This window comes from Equus caballus, chromosome 29, assembly GCF_041296265.1.
Source record: "Equus caballus isolate H_3958 breed thoroughbred chromosome 29, TB-T2T, whole genome shotgun sequence".
NCBI lineage: Eukaryota > Metazoa > Chordata > Mammalia > Perissodactyla > Equidae > Equus > Equus caballus.
In genome coordinates, this window is record NC_091712.1 from 18,487,587 (window position 1) to 18,512,973 (window position 25,387).

Here is a 25,387-nt window from a genome sequence, read left to right on the forward strand (position 1 = left end):
CTTCATCGCTGCCTACTGGAAATAATTTAGTACATATAGCACTTGGTTTAGGAAATATTTTAGTGAAAGCACAGCACACCCAGAACTTGATCCAAAGTTTGGGTATTTCAATTTAATTTGCAATTTTTCCTAAGGAAAGGCTTTAGTGGCTTAGCAGCACCTTCAACTTACAACAGAAAAAACTTCACGTTTTCCTGCAATCACAAGATAATTTATAAACTCAATTAGATATTTAAAGTGTCCTCTGAGAAAACTGTATAACCAACTGGACACAGGAGAATACAAGGTACAATGGAGGATGAAGGTATTCATTATGTTACAAAATAAAGACATAAGCGTATTTTCTATTCCTCTTGCCTTACCTTGTTTCTCCGAGAATTTGAATGCTCCCACATAGCTGGACATCCCTGGGCTTCTGAACATGGTTGCACGTGTAACGTTCAGTAACACAGCCTTCCCTACAGCTACCTCTCAACCAGCCACGGTCCTCCGCCCGTCTAAGCAAAACTGGGTTGAGGTTTCCACAGTGCGGGGCCAGAGCAGAGAGGCACTTGTGTCCCTGAGAGCACGTAGACGCAAAGCAGGGACTGCAGGCTGGAACAGCTCAAACCCCGTAAGCAGATTACAAGCAGAAATTAGGCCTGTGGATGCTGAAGCAGACTGGATCCCAGTGATGGGGCCGTTACGATGCTTCAAAGCAATGGCCGGATCACAACTTATGCTTCAGCTAAGTAGACACTGCTGCAACCTCACCATGATCGGGGGAGTCAAAAACAACTCCTCCTTTGCCTAAAAACAAACAAACAAACAGAAGAAAACCCTACAGAGACTCTCCAAGTACTGAGAAGAAGGGACGCTGCCTAACTATTCCCAGGCTGCTCTGAGTCTGCCTTGGCTAAGTTAAATGAAATATTTTAGCTAACAGGGAGCCAAAACCCCATAGTTGAGAGTTAAGATTTATGAACAACATATGAGTGAAATTGTGGGAAAAGAAAAGGCAAATATTACTAGAGGGTCAAAAATTTTAATTTGAGACAGAAACTCTTAAGTATTACCTACTTGACTACCTCCTGTTTATTATTATTTTTTAAAAGACAATTTTTTTAGAGTAGGTTTGGGTTTACTACAAAACTGAGAGGAAAGTATAGAGATTTCTCATATTCTCCTCTCACATGCGCAGCCTCCCCCAGCACCATCCCCCGTCGGAGTGGTACATCTGTTACCAAGGATGAACCTAGACGGACACGTCACAATCACCCACAGCCCACAGTTTCCCTTTGGGTTCACTCTTGGTGTTCTACATTCTATGGGTTTGGATAAATGTATAATGACATTATATCGTACAGAGTATTGTCACTGCCCTAAAAATCCTCTGTGCTCTGCCTGTTCATCTTTTCCCTTCTCCCCCAACCCCCGACAACTACTTATCTTTTTACGTCTCCGTAATTCTGCCTTTTCCAGAATGTCATACAGTTGGAATCATACAGTATACAGCCTTTTAAAACTGGCTTCTTCCACTTAGTAATATGAACTTAAGGATCCTCCATGTCTTTTCATGGCTTGATGGCTCATTTCTTTTTTAGCGCTGAATAATATTCCATTGTCTGGATGGACCACAGTTTATGCATTCACCTACTGAAGGACAGCTTGGTTCCTTCCCAGTTTTGGCAATTATGAATAACGCTGCTATAAATATCCATTGCAGGTTTTTGTGTGGCTATAGTCTTTCAATTCTTTGGGGTAAATACCAAAGAGTGTGATTGCTGGATCATATGGTAAGAATATGTTTAGTTTTTTAAGAAACTGCCAAACTGTCTACCAGAGTGGCCATATCATTTTGCATTCTCACAGCAATGAATGAGAGTTCCTGTTGCTCCACATCCTTGCCAACATTTGGTGGTGTCATTTTAACAGGTGTGTAGTGGTGTCTCACTGTTGTTTTAATTTGCATTTCCCTGATGACATATGATATGGAGCATCTTTCCATATACTTACTTGCCATCTGTATATCTTCTTTGGTGAGGTATCTGTTTGCATCTTAGGCTCATTTTTCATTCAGTTGTTTGTTTTCTTATTGTTGAATTTTAAAAGTTCTCTGTATATTTTGGAAAATAGTCCTCTCTTCAATATGTTTTTTGCAAATATTTTCTCCCAGTCTGTGGCTTTTCTAATTCTCTTGATATGTGTTTTGCAGAACAAAAGTTTTTAATTTTGATGAAGTCCAGTTTATCAATTATTTCTTTCATGGGTCATGTCTTTGGTGTTCTATCTAAAAAGGCATCACCCTACCCAAGATCATCAAGGTTTTCTCCTATGTTATCTTCTAGGAGTTTGATAGTTTTGTGTTTTACATTTAGGTTTATGATTCATTTTAAAGTAATTTTTGTGAAGGGAGTAAGGTCTGTGTCTAGATTCATTTTCATGCAAGTGGATGTCCAGTTGTTCCAGCACCATGTGTTGAAGAGACCATATTTGCTCCTTTGTACTGCCCATGAGTCTTTGCTCCAGCAAACCGCAACTCCCTGTACTGGCCTGTCTGTCTCTCCAATCTTAGGAGCAGCAGTTTGTCCTGTGACCTCTACTGTCTTACAGACTCCAGAAGAGTTGTTGATTTTTCAGTCTGTTCAGCTTTTCACTTGTTGTTGGGATGAAGTGGTGACTTCCAAGCTCCTTACACGCAGAACCGGAAATCCTAGAGTCTCTCATTTATTTTTAACTGCAACATGTAGTTGCTGGACCCAACCAGGGATAACACAATTCCAAGAAAAATATGCAACAATCAGAGACCGGCAATTTTACAGCTAAAAGGAACATTAAAGAGAACCTAGGAAAATCATCTTATTTATAAGATGAAGAAAGAGATGGCTAGAGAAGTAACTTGTTCATGGGTAGACACTTGGTTAGTGACTGGGCCATAGGATGTTGGGGAGGTGGGATCAAGGCCATGATTCGCCCCCACCTACTCACACCAGGTGGCAGGGACCCTGAGTTTGCCCATCTTTGTATGCTTAGCACTGAACACTGTACAAGCTGCTTAGCCAGTCTGCAGTCAGTGTTTGCTGAATGACCACAGGAAATAATGCAATAATCTTCTCTAAAGACTAGAGATCACATTCTAAAATGATTTTCATTGATTTTATATCTTGCTTTCAAACCAGATCAACTTAAATTGATTTCTGAACTACAAACGAACTTCACTTGAAAAGAATTACATGCCAAATTAATTAAAGCACATCAACAGAAGGTATATCAGTACTGGTTACTACATGGCTCAGTGGTAGCAACCAGCATTTTCTCTACACTACTGGTTACTCCAACTTTTATAAAATTGGGAGGAAATATGGAAAATAGGGCAGTTTAAAAAAACTCAGCAAGGAACAACGTAAGTGCTGTGGGTAAGTGTCATGGAAACTTTATTGTCTGGTCATGGTTAACCAGGACAAAGAGGAAAAAGGAGGCATTGGAAGGAGAATAGGAAGGGTAGGAAATTGCGGAAGCAACTGATTCTGGACATGAACAATTAGATGGGATAAAATAATAGTTATGTGTATAAATAATCCTTTATAAATAACAGAATTTATAAAACAGTATCACTTGCTCATGCACCATTTACATTCCTGAAAATGACTTTCCTTATAGAATACTCAGAATTATCCTAAGTGAATCTAAATGTTTCTTTTTAATTATTATTAAGGAATAAATTTAGTTTACATTTTTAAAATGAAATTCCAATACAGAATAAAAAGAATTTGGATATTCTCTTTAAGTTGGTAATGGGATCTTACTAGAATGACTTGCCTTACCCGTCAATTATGATACAAATACACTTAAATATGGCTTAATTGTTGAAAAGAAAAGCACAAAATTCTTCATTAAACTATGAATATGCAATTTAACCTCCTATTTAAGTATCCTGTCCACATAAAACCAGAAAGGACTAAGAAGAAATCTACATTTTACATTGGTAGAAAGTAGCTATGAAATTTTTTTATTTACTCTCCAATAATTAGAAATCATAACAATAATAATATAATTAATAAAATAATTATATAATTAATAACTATTATTTTAGGCTGGCTCATTCAAACAGGGGAGCTACAAAATAGACAGACATTTCCTGACATCATTTTGTAGTTTAACATATTTCATTTATCTACAGAGAAAATTTTAAGTTGTGGTTGTGATTTTCTTAAATTTCAGGGAGAAGACATCTTAATCTAAAACAGTGATGGTGCTGCATTCCTTTTCCAACAAGATCACTTAACCACCAGCTCAGCACAAAGAAAGGAGACGTGCCCAATTACGTGCCACTTAGTGTTACTTAGAAACACTAATTTTTACCAACTCCAAGGCCCTACGGTCTTCAGTATTTAGAAGCAAAGCTTTATGGAAGGAAATATTTTATTGGATGTGTTTGAAGTTTTAATCCTTAAATAAAAAGAAATAAAGCAAATGTTTAAGTTGCCTGTAGATGGGCATGCAAACATGCTTTAGTGGAAGGGGCATAAATGTGTGACTGAGAGAGGAGGAGGGCGGTCATTAGGATAGGCATGACCATGTCATATCCTGATACACGGATGGTGGCTGGAGAAGAACTGGATGACCAAAAAGGATCTATGAATGGGCCACTGAGATGCTGACATCCCAAAGTGGAATCATTGGGACAACTGAATCAGGCCTTGGTAAATCCAAAACCGCGGATTCTGGGAAAATTGGAGCTAAAGGGGTCTTTCTGATCACCTGGTCTTCACTTGGCAAAATGTTAGACAGCTCCCTCAAGGTCACATAGCTTTATGGAAGGAAATATTTTATTGGTGTGGCAGCGCCAAGCTAGAAATCCATATCCTCTCACTCTCCCCAAGACAAATCTCACATTCCTGATCAGCCTGGACACAAAATGACTGGGGCCATTGCTGTAAACTTGTCCTGGGTTGAGGTCACAGGGTCTCCCAGCCCTGTAGCCCATGTGGGCTTAACTGGTAAAGGGGTCTGACCCCAGGAGGAGGAGTCCAGACAGCTCTGGTTGCTTCTTATAAAAATCATATTTCTTGGTCTAGTTTTGCTTCCATAGATGTTCCTCAAAACAAGGGCTGACTCCACATATAGTAACTAGGGCATATCTGAGACCGTAAGGCAAAGACAGAAGTCACTGTGCCTGGTAGGGGGTGGGCATCATGAAAAAAAGGAAGCAACTGCCTATGATTCTTCCTTCCCTTTCCAAGGCCCCCAGCTTATCGGACACGGACAAGACAAGGATGTTACTATCGACTTGGAAGAGTGTACGAAACAAGGACTCAGTAATTCTGCTTCCAGAAACGTACCCAAGGAAATTACTATGAATGAGTACAAGGATGTTTGCCACGGTTTTGTTTATAAATGTACAAAACAGGAACCAGCCCTCATAGGGGAACATATAGAAGAATGGGTAAATAAATTACACAAGAAAACTAGGTTTGAAATAATTAGTGATTTGGAGAGTTTTTCATGATATGTCATATTGAGACACACACATACACCTTATCAGAGAGACAGGGAACAGACCAAAATATTAATTATCTCACAACTCAGAGATAACTCTGTTCATGTTTTTCCCTCTCTTTTCCAAAGTGTCCACAATAAACCAAATTACTTCTATGCTTATTAAAACAATTAAGTACAAATAAAGATGAAGGTAATAGGTCCTCTTGAAATCCCAAGGCTTACACTTGGACAAAAAATCCAGGAGAAAATCATGAACGGAATTGTGCCCACAGAGCTACGGCACATCACCAACCCGCTTATGTCTTCTACATGGATTTCTTGGCTACAAATTGAGGAGTTGATCCAGACAATCGCCAAAGTACTTGACAAAATGCAGCACAGTGTTTCTCAAACTTGATCAGGTGGGCCGTTCTCACAAGGAAGTGCCTGGATCCACTCCCTCTGCTAACCAACACTGAATTCATCTGTTAAGCCCCTTTAGAGATTTCTTTTCTGTCAGTACTTTATTTTTCCTGCTCAAAAACCTTAAGTGTCTCCCAGCTAAGGATTGTAAAGACTTGAGGGGCAACATCTGAGACACTCTGGGCCTGTTCCTCACACATGGCCTGGCTCAGAACAAGGCCTTATAAATACTGGGAGAATGAGTGAATCCAGCAAGCAAGTAAGCAGACACACAATGCATTCTGTTCTTCCTCATTCTTAGATTCTGCCTCCTTCTCAGCCAACTCTATTTCTTAAACAGGTGGCAAAAGGAAAAGTATCACCACTCTTTCCTTGAGACTCCTACTGAAGTCTTCTTGCCTTTCCTAAAATGTGAAGTGATGATGCGGAACATAAATATTTGTGTGCAGGGGAGAAATAGGGAGAAAATGTTAACGAATCCCCAGGGACATCATGTAACGGGAAAAACAGGGAGATGATTCCTGGGGTCCAATTGTGGACAATGTCGGTAACAGTCCAGGTAAGAAGGGTCACCTCCTAAATTGCCAAGGTCAAAAGATAAGGTGTTAGATGACAAAGGATGAAGGTATTAAACCCTCAGGGAATGTGCAGTGCAGTTCACAGCTGTGGCTCAGGATTCCATGGAGGCTATATTGAGGGGCTGGTCCTCCTGTCAGTTGTTCTGGCTGAAAACACTCACGCACCCCTGTAACACGAGTGGCAGCTGTGCTTTGGGGGGGCATCAGCAGGGAGGAGAAAACGAAAACAAAGCCAATGAAAAGACAAACAGTTGAATACCCCGATTGGCAACAGTCATTTTCTACCACAGCTGGTGTGATGATGTAAAGAACAGGATAAGACCTGGACTCTTATTGACTTATCACCATGGGGTGGGTACAATAATAAGTGCTCTGGGACATTAAACTCCTGTAGTCCCTTCAAAGCCTGCAGGGAGATCCTATTATTATTCCCAACTGCAGATGAGAAAACTGAGATACGGTGTGAATCTAGGATAAATATTCAAGCCTAGACTGACCACTTAAAATGTATCTCTGAAAGTGAAACAACCATGCCCTGGTCAGCCAAAACAAAATCAAAGAGATAAATAAGAAGACGAGGTCATGACTAAATGAGAGAATGTATGTGGATGCACTCTAAAAACTGGGGCGCGTGATTTAATTGATGCATGGATCTCCATATTGAGAAGAGATAAAGGTCTCCGGCACACTCCTGCTGAGGCCTGTGACATCATCTTGCATTTCTTTATTGTGCTTCCTGAATAGCAGCTGAAGCACTCCCAGACTACAGGAAAATGAGCTGAAATTTAAACCAGCAATACAGGGAAGTGTGAAATTATGACTAACAGTTGCCTGAATACATACTGTTGCGAGTTATTGGTACATTTCTAAAATTAAGAAGTGCCACAGAATGATTTTAATGAAATCCACTATAAACTTCTAAAGATGATGGTGGGGCTGAAATTCCAAAGTGAAGGATATATCTTTATAGCTTAGTAAAGGAGTATTTTGTATGCTAGAAGCAGCTGTAAATGGTATTCTCATTTCTTTGGTGGATTTTATTTATGTGTATAGACTCTTAATCTGGGCAGAACTGCATGACATGAGGTAATCCCAGCGGTGGGAAACCCATTTAGTTCTTTTCATTTCCCTTTTATCGCATACTGTTATTCATATATTCCAGATTCCTTATTTTAGTGTAATTCTCCTCCTGTGTGCATTGTGAAATGCTTTGTGAATTTTGCTTAGTGGTAATATTTAGGACAAGTCTGCAAATAAAATCTTGTGTTATATGATTATGGAAGGTAATTTAAAACAGGCCAAGTATGTAGAGATGAAAAGGCAAAAGTACTTTCAACAATAAGAAATATTATAACCCACAAATATTTCTTTATCAGATATGTTGAAAGAACCATGCCAGCCTTGCTATATTTGAGAATTCCTTTTTTTAAAGAAAAGGCTTATTGCAACCCCCTAGACTTATAAACGTCTTTAAAATAAACGTTCAAGCGAGCAGCATTAACATTCACAGTGAAAATGATCTCTAATCATTTTAACTTGTGGTCAATTTTGAATCTATAGCTTACGATTCTTGGGGAAAACAATCCATGGAGCTTAAAGTCAACAGTTGTCAGGTCAACAGTTTCTCAGAGCAAGAAAAAAAAAAAAGAAAAAGGTCATTCCATGTCTAAAATGTACACTAAAATACACACACGATGAAATATTATTAAGCCTTAAAAAAGAGTGAAATTCTCACACATACCACAACACTGATGAACCTGGAAGGCACTGTGTTCAATAAAATGAGCCAGACACAAAAGGACAGATAGTACATGATTCCACATAAGTGAGGGACTAGAGTGCTCAAATTCCCAGAGGTAGAAAGTAGAACAGTGGTTACCAGCAGCTGGGGAGAAGGGGGAATGGGGGCTACTGTTTAACAGGCACAGTTTGAGATGGGAAAGATGGAAAAGTTCTGGAGGTGGATAGTGATGATGGTTGCACAATGTGAATGTACTTAATGCCACTGAATTGTACACTTACAAATGGTTAAAACGGTAAATTTTATGTTATGTATATTTTATCACAAATAAAAAAATGTACACTGAAGGTGAAGCACAAAATGCAGGCACATGCTGGGCATCCAGGGCATGGTGCTCCTGAGGGGCACAGGACCAGAGACAGATGCTGATCTGCCCACCACTCCTTCCGGATTGGGGAGACACCAAGAACATTTTCTTTTTCCCCTCCCCAAAGCCCCAGTACATAGTTGTATGTTCCAGTTGTAAGTCCTTCTGGTTCTTCTATGTGAGCCACTGCCACAGCATGGCTACTGTCAGATGAGTGGTGTGGTTCCATGACCACGAATCAGACCCAGGCCACCGAAGCAGAGTGTGCCAAACTTGACCCACTAGGCCATCAGGGCTGGCTCACCAAGAACGTTTCTGACCTCCTCAAAGCACCAACACACAGAGTCCTTAAACAATGATTTGACGAATACACACTTAAGTGTTTACTGTATAACATCTGAAGCTGTTTCCTAGAACATCACAGGGTGCAGAACACTGTCTTTAGAGCCTCGAGGACCCAGGCCCATCTCAGTGAGGGGGAAGCCCTCAGATGGAAGGGTGCTGACAGGATTACAGCTATCCAGAGAGGTTGGAGAAGGCTTCTGCCAACTCCTATCATTCAATCCTCACTATTTGATGGTTTTCACATGAGCAGAAACTAAGGAAAGGCTGAATCATCAGATACGAGAATTTTTTATGACCTAAAAATCCAGATGGCAGACAAGTAAATTATATAAAATGACTGTTGATACATGATAGATCATAGCTGTTCTAGAGCCACACTTGAATGATTTGAAGGAAAGAGACTTGAATAAAATAATTTCTAGGCATCCTTGTCCTCAGAATGACGTCTTAATAAAAACGACCACCTCAACAGTAATAATCAGTGTGAAAACCCAAGAAAAGTTCAGCAACCTGCCATTCTCAGCATCTCTAATGTTCTCCAGGAGGTCATGTTAACTGATACCCACAACTTTACCTAGAGTCTCACAAGTTCCCAGGGCATTTGCTGGTTGATGGTGGGGGGTGGAGGGGGAGTTGTCAATGACATCTGACACGTTCATGATGGCTTTTTCCACCTGCATTTATCACCAGGAAAGCAGATCCTGAGCTCACAGACTGAGAGGCATGGCAAGGTTATGACAAAGAAGTTGAAGACAGATTCTACCCTGCTTGTTGAAATGCTTCCTGGGTATAATGAGAGACAGTTCCCTTGAGCTTTGGACCAACCAAGATCACAAGCAGAACTGACAAAATCCTGCGGGATTTCTGCCAGGACTTACTTCCTAGAACAGACGACAGTTGGCACCTCCTACCTCCTTTTCAAAACACCTGCTGATATGAGCTGAAGCATTTTAACAGTGACAATGCCTGTGAATAAGTGTGTAAACTGCAACGTCCTAGAAAAATGTAAATCATCACATGATGTTTTACATTCACACTGATTTGGAGTGAAATGTTTCTTATTGTTCCATTGTAGCTCACCAGTTACTGAAGTAATTAAGGGATAATCAAACGCAGCCGATTAAAACAATATAATCCATTTGAGTCAGTGATTAAGCAATTTTCTTCCCCTCAAAAAGGCAAAACATTTTTTTAACTTTCCAAAAATATTGACTATTCCTCAAAATCGAATAATCATTTATCACGAAAGCTATATATTTTGAAATCAAATTGGAAAAATCAATGGCCTACCCTCTAGAATTCTAACTTCTTTCAAGATAACTAGGATGTAAAAAAATTCAGGCAACAGTCTTGGCATTTACAATGCGGTAGACTTTTGTGGCTTCTAATTCAGGGACTCAGAGTGTGTGTTCTAACAAGAAGCACCTTTCCCTTCTCCTGACATCTTTGTGATGCATAAAGAAAAGGTACCCACTACAGACATGTCTCTGCTCCTTCCTGTCCCCGACACAGTTCATTTTTTTCTCTTTAAAATTTGAAGTGCAATAATTTTCCCCTGGCCATCGAGTTTCAGGAGTCTTCTAAAGTCCTTGTGTAGCTCAGCACCAAGGTAACAAGTCCCTTTTTGTACAGGTCAAAGGTTCATGTGTTAAGAACACGTAACTCAAAGTCATAGCCCATGACTTGGGAAGCCAATCAGCTCAGCAGTCAACAGACATGGAAATGGACATTTAAAACAGAAAAAAATAGATTTCTTTAATAGGAGGGCAAAAGTGAATGTACTCTTTCCCTAAACATGAAGCAGACGTTAAGGCAATTAAAAGAAGATAACAAGGTCAAAACAGAGCCAGCAGCAGTGAGCTGTCCCATGCAGTGAAAGTCCACACCCCCCCATATGTCACCCCAGCAGTAGGGGCCGGCCTTGTTCCCACACATGGCCAGCGAGTTGTGCGACTACAAGACTGCTGGAGGGAGAGGAGAGAAGCATGGTGATGGGGCAGTTAGAACGGGCTGCCTTTCCTTCCTGTGTCTCGGTAGGCTGTCCAGTGCTGCATCAGGTACAGAAATGACAAAGAAACTGCTGAGACAAGAGACAAGAACTTGAAGCTCTTTGTGTGCTGGTGGCCACATCATTCACTCAGGCTCCGCCTCTATTTGCTCATTTGTCTCACGTGCAGCTTTGCTTCATGAGCCACAACGGCTTAATTTCCAGAACTTGAGAAGCCTGAACAAAAATTGCGGTACAGAAAAGTGCCACCTTCTCTAGTTTCTAGCTACTGCATCAAGTTTTTGAAAAAAACGCAAAAGAGAAAAAAGATGGATTGAGCCTGGAAGGTTCACGCAGATAGGTGTTTCCTTTGGATGCTCAGCTGTGGCTATTAACCGTGAACACTCAGTAAAGCTTATTATTGAAGAGAACAGAGAGGGAGAGGAGAGAATTTAATGAGTGTAATTTTAGAAGAGAAATTTACAATGGAGAGGTCATTTTAGAGGTCATTCAGTCTAACCCGGCACTTTATAGAGAGCAATGGAAGTGACTTGTCCAAGGTCACTCAGCCCATTTGTGGCAGTCCTAGAACCACGTCCCCTGGCTCCTAGGACTCTGTTCTTTCCTCTGTACCACCTTGCTGTCCGGCGTTCTTCCTCCCTACTGCACACAGGACCTCACCACTGGAAAGACTTTATCATAAAGCACCATCAAGATCTAAGAGCCTCCAGAACATCTCGGATTAAAAGGAGACCATTGAACGTTTCCTGACAAAGTCCACACTCCGAAGAAGTCGTCCTGACACAGGACTTGACAGTACAAAGTAAACAGTAGGTGAAACCCAAGGAAAATGAGGATGCCGCTCTGTCCTTTGGGAAGTCACCTCCTGTCTTCCACCCATACCATACAGGACATCTGCCAAGGAGAGCGCACACTCCCGTCCTTGCAGCATGCTAGAATTAATTGAGTAGTCCCAGGCCAGGTCTCCAGGGTTTGGGCTCTCCGGCTCCTTACAGAACGAAAGCCCACTGCCACCGGCTCTGCCAGCCTGTCCCCAGACGCCAGCCTTCTCTGCCTGCCGGCCAGCCTAATAAGGCAATGTGCACGTTGACTGGCTGGCTTATAGGTCACCACTGTTTACTGTGCAAACTCTGGGCTGGAAAGCAATGCAAGAGCCTACCTTTTGGCAGACAAAGGGTTACCCTTTGCCAAAAACTCTTAAAAGGCTGCACTGTTGGTCCATTTACATAATAACAGAAACTTGTCTGCGGAGCCTGCCAGGCTCTAGACACAGGGCCAGCTTGCAGGGTTAAGGGAACAGCAGCTTCAGCTGGGGCCTGGAGTGAGCTAGGCCTGCAAGGGAGACTGCTTTACCTCCGCCTCCCCCGCCCCCTCCCCAGCCCCATCAGACAACCCACACAGTCAATCTTTGGGGAAACTTATTAAGCCTGCATCCCGGCTCTCTGAGGCTCCCTGACTTCAAAAACAGCAGCCGACCGTCTCCAAACAGACTGTAAGTCTGGGTACTTAAAAGGGAGTCACTGGGTCAGGTGCAGAAACAATCCTTAGCATTCCAGCAAATAAGTATGTGCCAGCAAAAAACAAACTTCTGTATTTTCAAATAAGGAGGCTGAGCTGTTCTGTTGGCCAAACCCTGCCTGAATACAAACACCCATTATTTTTAATTCTATTAAGGTCTGGGCTCGGAGACTCGCCCCTGCCCTCAGCTCCTTGGACGACTTCTATACATATAAGGAAAAGAATACATCTGTGGTGATTAACTGCAGCACATTCATCATTGCGCAAATTTCCTTTAGCTTTTAGCCATCGGTCTTCTTTGTCATTCAGAAGGTATTCCACCCCCTGGTTCACCCAAATTCGATATGTCCCAACAGAGTTTGAACACTACCAGCATTTCAAGTTTCAACAGTGGGCTGGCGATGCTGACCTGGAGCGAGAAGAGGAAGGATCAGAGAGCGAGAAACAGCCAACCTTGAGGAGGTATTCACCCAGCTCTCCGTTCACAGGCAAAAGCAAATTTATAGCCAAAATGTGATTATGGTAAATGAAAACCAATCTGACAGCCTCATCATTTCACCTTCCCTTTGGGCTAGTGTCCAGGGCTAACTTTTTTCGTGTTAACATAGCGTTCCTTTAGAATTTCTCAGAGCCCCAACAGTTAACTTATAGCAGCCATTCCTTGCTTCTCAGAGGAATGGAGATTAGAGGGTCTGAAACAAGAGTTATGAAAAACGGAGGCCCATACAATGCTGATATGTTGAGGATGTAAATATCAGATCAATTTTTAGCTTTCACTAATTCAGGGTTTAACCTATACAGCCCCTCGGGGATTCTGCAGTAGAGGTTACCAGACATTCCTGTCTAGATATTCATGGCAGAGAGAAGGAGCAAGCGATGTGGTATACTTAAAACCAAAAGCTTATTCTTTAGCTCTGTGGAAAACAGGCTTGGAAAGCAGAGTCTAAAAAAGTAACATCCACCCCCACATCATCCCAACAGGCCTTTGTCCTCACCACCTTGACTCTAGAGGAATCAGCTTGCGCTCGCCTTTACCGCCTCTAAATTAGGCAAAGTCGGAGACGAACCAGAGGGGGCCAACAGGTGTGGCCAGAATCTGGAGGGGTGTCGAGTTTCTCTAGCTCCTGTTACCCCTCAGAAAGTGGAGGGAGTTCACAAGTCTGTGGCCCCATGAAGCCACTGAACTGGGTGGCTTTTGTGTTTATCTTCCTCCCAAGCAGCTAGTTAGAAAGACAGAAGCACTGTTCTCCCCTCTTTCAACTGCCAGCTCCTGCGGCTGTTCCATTGCTAAGCAGCACCAGAGACTAGGCCAGGAAAAGAAATGGAGACAACGCAGCTACGGGCTACCAACTCTTGCCAGCAAGCTCTGTCCACCATTCTCCGAAGATGAGGGGGCCGCTGCAGAAGGGAACGTGTGATGTTATAGGGTGACCCAGATCCGTCTCATAGTTCCTATTGGGCCAAACCTCAGGATATTAGGAATTTCAAACTGAAGACAGTACAAAAATAAATTAATTTCTCAAATAATCAGCGATGACTATGGAGCTAATCTTAAGTTTATTCTAATTAAATTTAATGTTGTAAAAAAATCCCTCTCTTCCAGTCCCTGTGACCCTCTCCTTAACAATAAAGATATTACCGGACTTACCCTCCCAGTGGCATTTCTATCTTAAGCTAGGTTGTTCAACAGGTTTCCAGCACAAGAGATCTATTCACAGACTTGATAATATTAAACCAGCAATGGACACTCAGTTTTGAAGGTATGTATTAGTCAACATCCATTTAGCAGAACTAAACCACTGCATTTCCCCCTGAAATTAAAACTGTGCCAATTACATAGGCAGAATGATGGATCTGCATCAGACGTTTTCTTGTCCGGAAGAGGAAAGAATGTCCTTTTTTTAAGACGTACATTACATCTTTTTGGCTATTAGACCACATATGCTATTTGATTGAGTGGAATAAAGTGATTTTAAAATGATTAAGGCTTAAATCTTCATTTGATACCTATTTATATAATACTTTATTTTTTAAGCACATTATCAGGCTATTTTTGTGAATACATTTTTAACCTGGACACGTGCTTACCCTGTGTTAAGCTCAGAATATGCTGATAGAGCTTTAAACCTTCTCCTGCAGTACTGGTTGAACTTAGTCACAGTTATCCATATCTAAGAGGACTAACTTTTCTTTAAAACAATTCATTAAAAACTTGATTCCTTAGCTGCACTACGTCGCCCCCTAGTGGCAGAAAGGAATGGTGCACTTTCCAAAAGCCGGCCGTCCCAACACTTCTCTTAATGGAAAGCCTGAAGTCTGGACAGCTTTGTTTACAGCAGATTTAACATCTCGGAGATACGGAAGAACTTAAATGTTAGCAATTATTTCATTTACTCAACAAATGTGCACTGAATATCGTATCGGCCAAGCCTTGTTCTGGGGCTGGGGTGACAGTGAGAGTGAGGAGACAGAAAATTCCGTTCTAGGAATAAACAACTAACACAAAGGCATAATGGAAGGCCCAACATGCCCAGGTGCCTTTTATTTTAATGTACCTGAAAAATATGTGATGAGTCAAACATCAAATTCTCTGGAAATGCTAGTGACTTTGTATTGCTGGTCTCCGTCTCCAACCCCCCGTCTGTCATCTCGCCCTCCTTTCACCTGCCCCTTCCCCCAGGCAGGCCAGAGCCTCCACCCCGTGCCCTCAATAAGCACCTGTTGAATATAATGACTGTGGGCTGTAGGTTCCTGTGGAATCCAAACTAACGAGGCTTTATGATCAGCTAAATAAAAGGTCTTTGCTGTTTTCAGTTGTCCATGTTATAAACTAAAATATTGATGGCTACAAAAGCGAGGCAGCCTCACAAAAAAGTAATAGGTATATATATATATATCTCCATATAAATTAATGTAATAATGTACCACAATAATATATTTTGAATATAACCATTACAATGCTGTGGACACTTTATTCAGAATCTCACATCCAATGAAACAATAATTATAAATTCCAAAGCTGCAGAACACTATTTTTCACTCCTCATATCCCCCATCTGTTTTGAAACTGGCATTGTCAGAACTAATAAAGTTCCCAATGTGAGCTCTTACAGGATGTTAGGTGCTGCAGGATACACCGGGGCAGCAGACAGCACTCACGCCAACCGGGGACACTGGCCTTGGCTGCGAGAAGCTCCACTGAGAAGGGGTCTCACCCACCCCGACGTGTGGAAAGCCACAGCTCTGGGCTCGGAGAGGGGAAGGGCAGAGGGTCTGGCCTGCACGACCCCCCTCTGCTCCTCTATACCGGCTCTAGGAGCTGCTCCGTCCCTTCTTGGAAGCAATGCTAACGTGTTTGTGTCAAATACACATACTCTATTTTTCAACATATTACATATCTTCAAATAAGAGAACAAAGCCACTTGAATATTTCACCAGACAAGGAGTAGAGTCTAGAGCATAAACTCTGACAAAAGCTGAACACATGTACATTTCCCTCCCTGTTTAAAATTGTATCTAAACCGCCCAGGTTCCGTTCACAGTTTCTGGCTGCTGAGATTATTCCAGTTAATGGTGGGGTCGCCCTGAGAGAGATTTAAATGTCAGGGGGTCCCCAGTTACAGGATCTCTGATAGTTATGCAGGAAAGGGAAGGGGTTTTGCAAGACCTAATGTGATCCAAATTAGGACACATAAAGGACCAGTGTTAAAAAATGCATAGTGAGCTTCGCTAGGTAAAGTGTCATCTTGCAAGAGAAAGCCTGGTTTATTTTCAAGCAAAATCTGTGTGACTATTACACTGTAAGTCTAAACAAATTCCGGTGATTTATCTAAATCTTTCTTTTATGGCCAAGGCCTAGATTACACTTCATTCTACTCACTTCTTTTTAGGGCTAGAAAAGGGGTGGTGGAAATACGTTGAATTTCAACTCAGTGTCCAAATTGGAAAAAAAAAAAAATCTCCAAAGTTCTCAATTACTGATTTGCTAAACTGAAGTTTTAAACAAAAGTAGGACTTTGGATAAGCAAGGTCACATTGAAAGTTATCAAATACGGTGATCCAGGCCGAAACAGAGCTCCAAGATTGTGAGTCTAATCTCTGTGTTATACTTAAACTTTTTGATAGCCGCCATGTTAGTATCGGTTTAGCTAGAGGTCACCTGTGAAAAAGGAGGGCTTCTGTAATTTTATACTAAAGCTGTATTATAAAACAATGTTTTATAAAAATTTCACACTGCTTTAAAAGTATGAACAAGGTACAAATGGTCCCATAGTCCTCTGCAGGTTCTGATGGGAGCCGGTAGTCAGAGGCAAACCAGTTAACGCCTGCCCTGCCCTGAGACCTTCCCATGAAGAATGTAGCTGCCCAGCCTGAAGTTCCCAAACTATGTCCGTTGGGAACCTCAGGGCACTTCTCACTTCCCACCTGCCCTCCAGGAAGATTCTAGACCACGGGAACTCATGCGTGAGGGCCCCGTGACCTGCCCATTAGACTCAGGTCCTTAGAAACGAGGTTGCCTTCATTAAACCCTAACCATGTCGGTTATCAAAACCCAATTATGGCAAATGCCCACTGTCCCGCCCTCCCTGCTTCTGTGATGGCGCCCAGGAGCTCACGGTGCCCGGGGATCCTCCTCCAGCCCAAACCCTCCAAGGAAAAGGAGGAGACAGGACGGAACTTCCCAGATTAGCAATGTGGTATTTTGGACAATGTGTCAAATTTTATTAAGAATATTTAACACTGTACACATATTAAGCTATATGTTTATAATTCTATAGTTTTTTTTTTAAAAGATAGTTTAAAATTCTATAGTTTTTTAATATGTTTTTAAATGTACTGACTCCAAAACCTACCCTTGGAGATTCAAGAAGCCATGTTATTCTTAATGTACACCCAATTCTAGAAAGCTTGGTTGTCCGATTACCCAGCCCCGCCTGAGAAGATGCTGAGAAGCTTCTAGAAGGTGAAGTCTACACTAAGGGGAGAGGGGAGGAGGAGCTGGTCCAGTGGTGGAGGAGTCCTTACGTCTCCTTAGGTACGTCTCTGCTACCCGACATCTGCTAAACCAGGCAGTGAAGTCCGAGCTGGATCGATCCCCTTCCTGGAATTTGGGATCCTGGGGGACCGGACCCTAAAAGCAGCCACCTCTGGTTCCAGGACTGAAGACAGAGGCCCGAGCGGCCGCCTCAGGAAGCAGTGAGACGAGATTCACTTGGAGGCCGGTGCGGGTTGTGTTCCGGGAAGCGGGTTAAAGCCTAGACAGCAGTCAGACCAGCTGGAAGCCGTAAGTCCGCGGCTCTGCTGGGGAGGGGGTCTCGGGGTGCCGAGGGGGAGGCACACGCCGCAGCAATGGCTTGCTGGGCACAGCATGGAAAGGGCACGTGGATTTCAGCGCCGTGCACACTGAGGGTGCCCTGACAGCAGCGACATTTTTATTTACAAGAGATGGTGACATAGGGAACACACGGGCAATAGCTATTCAGTTGAGTAGGAAAGAGGGAATCCCATTCGTTTTACTGACCAGTTACTTGATGGGGAAAGAACTAATAACAGTAAAAACAGGACAAAATACTTTTTTGGGTGGGCAAAACTTGTAAACTCATTTTTCAAGACAAAAATATATATGACTGCATAGGGGGAAAGTCAAGAGCTCATCCTTACTCTTGATTTTCACCCCAGTGAGCTGGCTCCACGTCCCGTGGGTCACACAACGCGTTCTTCAAATTCTTGCTCTCCGTGATGGCACGTTGCCTTCCGTGGCCCTCACCACCTCACCGGCCCTGGCTTGCTGATGAAGTGACCCACTTCACAAAGCTGTCTCCCGCCGGCATCTCCTGTGCCCGGCCTGCTTCCACGCGGGATGTGGCCACTGGTGAAACAGCAGCCATCCTTCCCGCCTTTGCAGCGTGTAGCCTGCGGACTCATCCCTCCGCGCTGGGGGACCAGGCCAGAACTTCCTTTGCGCAGCGTCACCCATCCTGTGTTTACCGTCGCGTGTGATGGGCCGGCGGGTTTCATGTCTGGGGACACAGGCTGCACCACATGCCCCTTCCCCTTATGAGAACCCCTCCGGGAGAGCTCGGCTGTGCCATGTGGACTCGGCTGCTGTGCACCCGACTGTAATTTGTCTTCTGAAAATTCCTTTCCCTCTGCAGGCAGAGTTCACAGTGAGAGCATTTCAGCAAGTTATCAGCGACAGAGTGGTTAGGGGTTTGGGAAATGATGCCACAGCTAAAGAGGTATTGGGGTGCAGCCCACTGGGCACCCAGCCAGAGGGGGTCACCCCATCCTCTCCTGCATTTGGACCTTCTCACAGATGGAAAGCAAGTTCCTACCTAGTGCCAAGTACCCAAGTCTTCACGTGCATAAATTAATAGCACTGTCACTTTCCACGTGTACAGTCTTTAAATACAAAGTGCTTTCAGTATCTCATTTAATCTTCAAATCGCAGAAATGGACATGGTAAAGTGTTTTATAATTTACAAAGTGCTTTAGTCAATGTGGCTTCATGTGATCCTGCTGGCATGAAGGTGGGATCCATCCCCATCTCGCAGATGAGGAAACTGACGTCCAGAGAGGTCAAAACGCAGGCTTAGCCAGAGATGAGGAACACAAACGGGCAGCAGTGGGCTCCGTGCATGTGCGGACGGGACAGAGGAAGGGCTCTCTGGTCTCTGAAAGCTACCCCAAAGCCCTGGATTCCTGCTTGAGCTTTTTTTTTCCCTTAAATTATATTATGGAAGTCACGTCAGCTTAGAATGCCGTGTAAATTTCAGGTGTACATTATCATATTTCAGCTTCTGTATAGACTGCATCGCGTTCCCCAGCAATAGTCCAGTTTTTATCGTCACCATGCATATCTGCCCCTTTACCCCTTTTGTCCTCATCCCACCCTCTTCCCCTCTGGTAAGCACCTGCTTGAGCTTTTAAAAGGCAGAGATGACCAATCTGAACTGCAGATTCAAGGACGCAATCAAGGGGCCAATTCAAGAGCTGCCCCCAGTTCATCCTGTCTGTCCCCCTCTCTCTTTCTGTCTCCAGCTCCAGTGGAGACATGTTGATGGTACAGAAAGGATTACCGCATATGTTCTAAAACGCAGCAGCAACTCCTTTGGGGTGAGTGCGGGAAAAGGCTTGGAAATGTGTGTCTGGGGCTAGCGGGATAGGCGTCTCCATTTCTTCTCATGACTCATGTGAAAAGTCTGACAGGTTTTAGTCAAAACTGCTGTTTTCAAGTCTTGGCGACAGTGGCTGTGCAGACACTGGGCTCTGGCTAAGGAGAGGGCGAAGCGAGAGAGAAGGATTGAAACAAGATTCTCACTACATTCTTCTGGTGACAGATTTGGAACATGAGCTAATGCACACCCCAGCCCAGCCAAAGCTGAAGGAAAACAATGGTATCTACAGCTGCCTCGGGCATCTTTCTGAGCACAAAACAGCCTCTCCCCACTCCCTCCCAGCAGCAGCTTGGGTTTTGTTTTTTTTTTCATTGATGGAGGGCGTGGATAATCCTTGCAAGCCAATCTGTCGTTTTGTTTAGCTTTAGAAATATTTGATCATGCTGATTTGGCAAAGAAAAAAAGTGTTCTATAGCAGGAATATTTCCTCTCTGCAGTAACTGGTTCGGGCAAGTCAGGGTTGAGACGCAGGCAGAAGGTGGGTCTCTGAGTGATGGAGTGGGTCTGAAGCCTGACACCGAGGATAACATCAGCTCCTAAGCCTGACTCTGACCTTCAGGCAAACTCACAGGAAAACAGCTGTTTTTGCCTCTTGCCTGGAAAATTTAGAAAGTTCTGAATCACAAGAATATTTTTATTTTTTTCTCCATTTTTTGCTCAGTCTTTCTTCATTTTAAAATGTTTTGTAGTCCTCCAGCAGGAAGCAAAGGTAATGAAATCAATTCCCAGAAGGTCACACAGCCAACATTTGGGTTTCTCATGAGATACAAGAACCGTGGCCCACAGGGCGAATGTAATTTAAATTATAGTAAATGTGAAAGATGTTCATCAAGTATATATTAAGTAGGGTACACTAGTCCCCCCTTATCTGCAGTCTCGCTTTCCGCGGTTTTAGTTACCTACATCAACCGTGGTCCGAAAATATTCAATGGAAAATTCCAGAAATAAACAAGTCATAAGTTTCAAAGTGCATGTCGTTCTGAGCACAGTCCCGCTCTGCCCTGCCGGGGACGTGAACCACCCCTTTTTCCAGCGTCTCCACGCTGTATACCTACCGGCCTGTTAATCACTGAGTAGCCATCTGGGTTATGAGATCGACTGTCAGAGGCATCGCAGTGCTCGTGTTCAAGTAACCCATGTTTTACTTAATAATGGCCTTAAAGCTGACTTAATGATTAGCTATTATGGTTCATCTTTTAATGTGCCTAATTTATACATTAAACTTTATCATAGATACGTATGTATAGGTAAAAACAGTTTATACAGCGGTCAGTACCATCTGTGGTTTCAGGCATCCACGGGGGGTCTTGGAACATATCCCCCGTGGGTAAGGGGGGACCAGTGCATTGTTAACTAGAACACTCTCCTGTGTGGTTTGCTATTCTGAGTATTTGCCATTCTGCATGGAAGAAGTGGAGGTAGGAGAGGATATCACTCACATGTAGCCCGTGAATGAAGTGATACAATACGCTACACAGGGCAAAAGAGACGCTCTACTATTTAATACTTCAGGCTAGATGAGATTCTTACAAGCACCACTGAAAAGTTTAACTAATTATTGACCATTAGTTGTAATATCACACACACTAGAAATCAGAAAGGGGCAGTCAAACTCATCTGGGACCTTTAGGTTTGCGAGGACTTTGGGAATCCTCTGGTTTAGTAGTCTTCCACTGAGCCGACTGTTAGAATCTCCGGAGGAGCCTTACAACCTCCCCAGGCCCCAGCCACACCCCAGATGGATGGCACCAGAATCTCCAGGTGGCAGCCAGGCTTGAAGACCTTGTTCAAGCTCCCCAAGTGATTCAGGGTGCAGCCTGGATGAGAACCGTGGCGCCCTGAACCTCCTCACTTGATGGAAGAACACCACACAGGCTGGCTAAGGTGGCGTCAGCAGCAAAGTGGAGATGGTTACATGGTGGTGCATTTAAACAAATATTATTAGAGAATATGCGATCCAAATTCTATCAGTCCCAGAACCTGGGGAAAAAAGAACCCCACTCAAACATTATGGAGTAGAATTATGATAAAAATACAACCAAACCAGTTCCCAGTGAACCAGGGAAAGGAGGACATGAAAGGAAAGACCCTAACTAAAATCCCACTGTTGCATCTGCATAGCCCCCTCCCAGGGTTCCAGGCGATGGGACCCCTTTTGTAGGAGATTGGAGTTAGAAGGACTGACTGACCCAAATTACATCACTACATACTATGATTAAATTCCAGTTTATTTCTAACACTCAGATGGTAAGCAACTCACTTCTGGAAATCAGATACAATACAACCACAGGACACAGGCACTCCCCTAATGTCTGTGGTGTTCTTTGTTTAAAATCCTTTTTCCTGGCTCCATTTCTCGCTGTCATTAATATACATTACTCATGTGCTAACTTGAAAGGTTTATATTTTGTCGTGGTTTTCACCCTCTGTATCTCAGAAACATGTTACTACAATTATGCAAGTTTGTCATCCAAGGAAAATAGCTAACAATACCAGCATAAATAAGTTGCCAGAGCAAAGGCATAAAAAAAATCCCCCCTAGAGTTTTATTGGTTCATTTTGTTTTCCAAAATGCCACATGTCGTGTATTAATCTAAAACCAATGCACACATCAGATTCACCAAAGCCCAGAGCTGGAGCTAAAAATGATTGTAAAGATCAAAATGTGGGGGCTGGCCCAGTGGCGTAGTGGTTAAGTTCATGTGATCTGCTTCATTGGCCCAGGGTTGTAGGTTCGGATCCCGGGCACGGACCTAGCACTGCTTGTCAAGCCATGCTGTGGAGGCATCCCACATATAAAATAGAGGCAGACTGGCACAGATGTTAGCTCTGGGCCAATCTTCCTCAAGCAAAAACAGGAAGAATCCCAACAGATGTTAGCTCAGGGCCAATCCTCCTCACACACACACACAAAGATCAAAATGTGTTATTCTTTCTCTGTGAAAAGGAGGCCTCTAGACCATTATTAGGGAAAGGTGCATTCTAAGGTATTTCTCTAAATGAGAAAATGTGTTTAGGCAGGCTGAGCTATGCTCTTTCTTTCACCCTAGCACCCAGCCATGTCTGGTCCCAATTTTGGGAAGGGGTTAAGCTTGAGGTACAATTTGCAACTAAATAATGAAGTTCTTGCCTTGGGCCCATTTCAGGACAGCATGCGTGGCTTTCAGCTCTGTTGTAGGAGCAGGCCGCCAAGGACAAGCCACAGATGATATTTAATGCGAAGAGCTGCCCGGAGCCGAAGGGTCAGCGCTCTTGAGACAGACAGGAGTTCCAAGCCCAGCTCTGGATTTTTCCAGCTATGGGACTCTTAGGCCAGTTATCCCTCTGATGATGAAGGTTCAAAGGTTGTTCCAAGGGCTGAGGAAACTCTCGTGTGTGACAAGGCGCTCAGCTCAGTGCAGGCCGCTGTAGACACCATTCCCTGGTGGCGTCCTCCACAGCCCCCGTGGCACTTCCCTCTTTCCTTTCCCTCCCTGCCCATTTCTTCTCTTCCCACACTCCTTCCTGGCACACGTGTACACAGATTCCCTTCTAATTCATCACCTGTACATTTAATGCTCGCTGGGGTCATTACCCAGTTAGTCTTAGTCTTCTAATTGTTTCTCTCTTTCGCAGTTCACTGCCTGTTGGGATCACTATAAATTCCCTTTGGCCCAGATGGTGACAGTGTTTGGTATCTATGAGATAGATTTGGCAGTGTTCTTTCAAATCATGGGGCCTCGATTATTAGGGTGCCTTTTAGTCTTTTTTGCCTTTAACAGTTTACAGAGCTATTAGCAATCTTAAACAGCCACAAAAGAAATACTGTCCATACCAACACAGTTTTGGTTATTTTCAATAACTTACAAAGGAGAACACCACGGGATGTCTCATGAAGCACCCCCTGATGTGCTACGTCTTCTCACATCACTGCCAGCCTGCCTCGACTTCTCCTCCCTGCTCCCGGGCAGGAAGGCTCCTGGCTCCACAAGCCCAGAGGGCCCACTCTCTCCCATAGAAGGGCTGAGGCTGTCAGTGTTCTCTACCAGAATGATTTTCGGAAGAAAGAAAATACAAATGTTTCCATTCATGAATACAATATAAATGCTTATGGAGTCAGGCCTTCTAAGTAAAAACCTGTAAACCGTGTGATTTTGTAAACTGCAGTTTTCCTGGCTGTGCAATTTAATGTTAAAGATGCAAATGGTCGAGTCTGAAAGCTGACTAAATCTAATTTTAAAAAGAAAGAGGGGAGAGAGACAAAAAATGTATTTAAAATCTTCTCATTCCCATTAAGATAAGGAAGGGCTCCTTAAGGGCTGACTCCTGGATGCTCGAGGAACCTTGCTACCCCTCTAGGATGAGTCTTTCTTTGGAATTAGATGAGAGCGGCTCTGAGCAGGACCCAGACCCAGCTCCTGATGGGAACGGCATTTAGTCCCAGGTGATGGACTGACTCTGAAGCAAGGAACCTCACAAACCTGCCCTTCTCTCTCATCCTCTTACCCGATACCCAGAATGAAAATGCAAATAATACTTCTAACCCTTTCTTCCTTATAAAGAAGAAAATATGTGGGGAGAAGAAGGAGAGAAGTCAGTAATTTTGTCTCCCGAAAGACGAAAACCAGCAATCTTTGTCTTTCAAAGGAGTTCCCCTGGGCATGGTGTACTAAGGGGCAGCTTTTAAAACAAAAATGAAACAGCCTTCAGCAAGCAAATGCTTCAAGTCTCAAATGCAGTAAAACAGCTCTGACTCCAGGCTAAAAAAACGCCCAAGAATCATGATATAATTTACGGGCAGACAGTTCACCTCCTTTCTTCACCTGTAGTTTTGAAACATACTTGGTACTCAGAGTTAATCGAGCAGCTGGCTGGATCAGGAGGAGGTGATGAAATCCCGGAGGCATGAGCGACAGGAGCCTTCCCGCTCACAGCAGTCACAATATCTTACTTAATCAAGGACCCATCCAGGGCCGGTCAGACCACATTTGGAACAAAACATACATTGAAAAGCGCATTTAATGGGCACCTGAGGCATATGTTTTCAAATGACCTAACTGTTATTTTTGGAGATTTACTCGATTCATATAAAATTATACTGCTAAGAGATGTAATACATAAAGCCAGAACCTGACTCTGTATGGAGCCCACAGTATAGTCTTTTAAGATCCAGTTTCTGTATGTAATTTCTTAATTCATGTGCTTCAAATAAAGCTCAAAAGTACAAGGCTCACAGTGAAATGTTCCAGTCTTCTCCTCCATGTCCTAGCTGCCAATTATTAGTTTCTTGTTTGTCCTTACAGAGTTTCTTTACACGAATACACATAAATGCTTATTTCCCCCTTTATACACAAACAGTAGTGTGCAAAGTACACTTAGCGATGTCCTTTGGAGATCTTTCCATATAGGCACGCAGACAGCATGCCACTGCGTGGTATTCCATAACCTACTTAACCTGTCCCCTACTGACGGCATCAAGGTTTCTAATCTTTTGCTATCTCACAAAAAACTACAGTGTATATCCTTGCATGTAAGGATATCTGAAGGAATTCTGACAGAAATGGCCAAATCGTCCCTCGCAGACATGATACCATTTTCCATCCCCATCGGCAGCAGCTCTTATTCCGCCACAGTCTCACTGAGTGTATGATCGACTTCTAGATCTTTGCTACTCTGAGGCTTCCCAGTCATAGCACATTTTTATTTCTCTTACGATGAATGAGTTTGAGCATCTTTTCACGTATTTTAGACACACTTAAATGTCCTTTTTCCTTTTTTCTGAGTTGTGGG

The 25,387-nt window shown here is 43.2% G+C and overlaps 1 protein-coding gene and 1 long non-coding RNA gene across 51 annotated transcripts in view; one reads left to right on the forward strand and one right to left on the reverse strand.

The window, feature by feature from the left end:
* SVIL (supervillin) overlaps window positions 1-25,387 on the reverse strand; it is a 224,100-nt gene that overhangs the window by 100,816 nt on the left and 97,897 nt on the right. The window lies entirely within an intron of this gene.
* Window positions 12,188-14,083, forward strand: LOC111771183 (uncharacterized). Its single transcript, XR_002804860.2, has 3 exons — window positions 12,188-12,414; window positions 12,797-12,902; window positions 13,708-14,083. It is a non-coding gene; the product is annotated as an uncharacterized lncRNA (long non-coding RNA).